Source organism: Onychostruthus taczanowskii, unplaced genomic scaffold, assembly GCF_017590055.1.
Source record: "Onychostruthus taczanowskii isolate IOZ18803 unplaced genomic scaffold, ASM1759005v1 scaffold24, whole genome shotgun sequence".
NCBI lineage: Eukaryota > Metazoa > Chordata > Aves > Passeriformes > Passeridae > Onychostruthus > Onychostruthus taczanowskii.
This window is the reverse complement of record NW_024499684.1, coordinates 793,400-796,695: the sequence shown is the minus strand read 5'-3', so window position 1 is coordinate 796,695 and position 3,296 is coordinate 793,400.

Below are 3,296 nucleotides of genomic sequence, written 5' to 3'. Positions count from 1 at the left end.
AGCTCAGGCTGGCGGGGCTGTGCCGGGCAGCCGCCGGCGGGGCTCAGCGCCCGCGGGCAGCGGCGGGGCCGCGGGGCGCCCGCATCGCCGGGACATCAGAGCCCGGGCGCTGCCCGCCGCCGATCAAAGGAGCCCTTGTCCGCCGGCCGCCGGGCGAGCAGTTCTCCGGCTGACCTGAAGGCTTCTTCCTCTTCGCGATCATAAAAATGGGATGGGGCAGGAAACAAACAAACAAGCCCCCCCGCCCCGGCGAAGCCTCCCCCGGCGCCGGGGCAGCGCGGGCCGGGCGGGGCGGCAGCGCCGTGCCCGGCGGAGCCCCTGCACCTGCCCGCTTCGCATTGCCCCGGGCTGCAGGGGGAGGAGGAGGGGATGCACGGGGAGGGTTAGCGGCTGCATGTCTGCGGCTCGCTGCCTGCTTCCGTGCACACTCATCGCCTTTGTCAAATTGATGCAGTCGCATACGCTCTGCAAGATCTTGCGTCCTCATTCACAGAGCGATTTCTCCTCGGGAGGGAGATAGCTGTGACTTCTTGCACGGAGAGGCAGCTCTGAGCTCTGTCAAAAGATTTCTCGGCCACCTGAGTATCAAAGCTATTTGTTTCATTCTTACAAAGTTTCATTTTCATCAAGTTTCATTTTTACTAAGAGACTGACAAATACCAACGGCAGCAATATGAGTTGCAGTCATTCCTCTCATTCAAACCAGACACCACGCTGCTTTCTGCTGCGTTCCTTTAGAGGTTTATTACCTCTGAGGCAGACATGGCTGGAATTTCTGAAATCTTTTATTACCAGCTACACACACTAAAATGTCTGTGGCTTGAGAGGAGTAACTTCCTTCTGCCAAGAAAGGTGGAAACTGAATTCCCATTTCTTTATGGGACTGCCCAGTGAGTGCTCTGCAGGGCAGATGCAATGAAGAGGGGAAGATGAGCATTAGCTGTACAAATGAAGCACTTTTGCAAAATGAACTTCTGAAGAAGGAGGTTTTATTCACCACAAAAGCAATAGAAGTGTCAAAAATGGGCAAGAAAAAAATTTCAAAAGGTCTAGAGAGCAAGAATACTGCAGTTTTCTACAGAGGGGAGTGGGGAAAATACTGATTATATCCTTTCCAGGATCAGTGTTCAAATTATTATAAATATCTCATGTTCACCCTCTCCTGCAGTAATTCTTACAGAGTTCCAGTCCAATTCCTGGGACAAGCCATGTGCTCCTGCAGGTCACTCCTGTCATTACCTGATGCCTTAAACAACAGCAAATTTCACCAAGCAATGTAAGAATGGAGGAGGCATTAAAAATACATATGATTTTGCAACCAGGTGCCCATTAGCACAGCTTCCACTGCAACAAAGCTTGGGAAGCACAGGGTGATGTGTGAACAGACTGAACTAAAAAGGCAAAAAAAAAGCACTTGTTTCAAAAATTTTAGGTGAACCAAAAAAAAAAAAAAAAAAAAAAGTAGAACTGCCTAAATAACCACAAAGAGAGAGCAAAGGAAGAAACTGGTCTGGCAGTCTGTAAATAGCCCAAAGAGGACTAACATACCTGACAGGCAGTGAGAGAGTTTCCACTCTTGTAGAACCCCGTGCTTGGAAAGAGAGAGCAGCTGTGGGTGACACAGGCTGGGAGAGGTGTGATCTGTGAGTCAAGCACTGAGATTCCTGTCTGGGCCTTTCCTAGGGAAAACTCCCAGCAAGTCAACAGTGTGATCTGCTTCTTAAGGACAATGTTATCACTGCTGCTCTGGGTGAGGTGAGGTTTGCAGTGGGAGACAGCAGTGAGGTGGGTCTCTTCTTCTCCCAGATAACAAGTGATAGGACAAAAGGAAATGCCCTCAGGTTCTGCCAGGGAGGTTTTGTTTGCATATTAGAGAGAATTTCTTCCCAGAAATGGCTGTCCAGCCCTGGCACAGCTGCCCAGGGCAGTGGTGGAGTCCCCATGCCTGGAGGAATTTAGAAGTTGTGTGGATGTGGCACTTGGGGACATTGGTGGCCTTGGAGTGCTGGAGGAATGGACAGTCTTAGAGAGCTTCTCCAACCCTATCATTTTAGGGATGACAGACCTGTATCTTCATTCTGTTAATGGACATGCCCTGCAGATTCCTGAGGGCAAGCCCCCAATGCCAGGATGACCCAAGGAGCAGGTGACCCTTGTATGTGTTTGCTTCCTTCTTACTCACCTTCCTCTGCTAGGACTGTGATCTCACCAAGATAAGAAACAAAAAGGCAGACCAACAACAGAAAATTCACCCCACAATTGAAAGAAGCAATGGAACCCTCGAATTTAGAGATAAGAGTAAATATTTTCCCTTAACACCTTGCTGAGGTGTGCTGCTCTGATCTTGCTGCTTGCAGTGAGAAGGGGCAGGAGGAAGAGTCTGCAGCTTCATCCTTCAGGCACGAGTTTGGAGGGGTCTGGTACTGCTGCTCAGAGACTGCTCTGGACTTCTGATGGACAAACACCAGGTTGAAACCAATGCATGGTAAATTTATAGAACCAAATAACACTCAGCATACCATTTAGAGTCAGAAAATGAACAAAAGGGAGTTAATATGGAAGAGCACACTGTTGTTAAATCCATGTCCTTGAAAAACAAAGATTTCTGCTCACTGCTGATTTGAGAAGAGATAGCAATACTTAGCTGTAGTATCCCTCAAAAATCTGGCTAGGGAAGGAAGCTGCTCCAAAATCTGGGCCCACAAGTAGATCAGAACAACATACAAAAATGGATTCACTGTCCAGCCTTCAGAAAAATGAACTGTATCCAATACTCCAACTGGAATTCAGTGACCCATTCCATACTGTGTTCTCCTGTTGGTCCAAACGACCACAGCATGACCTCATTCCCCATATGACCTCTGGGTGACATTGGGACTCATTTACGCAACTGTGAAACAACATTATGGATACTGTATTTATTTCCTTTTGGAAAAGCTCACTTTTCAAAGCAGCAAAGCTAGGGTTCAAGGAGCAAACAACACGAATGCTGCCTGTGTGAGTCTGACCACTCCTCTCAACCCTGCTGATCCCTTCCCCATCATGTCCTCTGCTAGAGGAGAGGAAAATGGGGAACCTCCTGCCTCCCCTCCTTAGCCCTGTGCGTGTTCAGTGCAGCTGGACTGTGAGAATTTAGGTGGTAAAGTCTTACCACACTGAATATTTCCTCCTTTGGTTCTGGTTTTGTTTCTCAGTAGGTTTGTAATGAATCCAGGCCTGGGCAATTTGTCATTCAGGAAAGCAAACAGTCTTGTCTCAAAATATTTGTTTCAATGCCTAAATTATTCAGGTTTAAT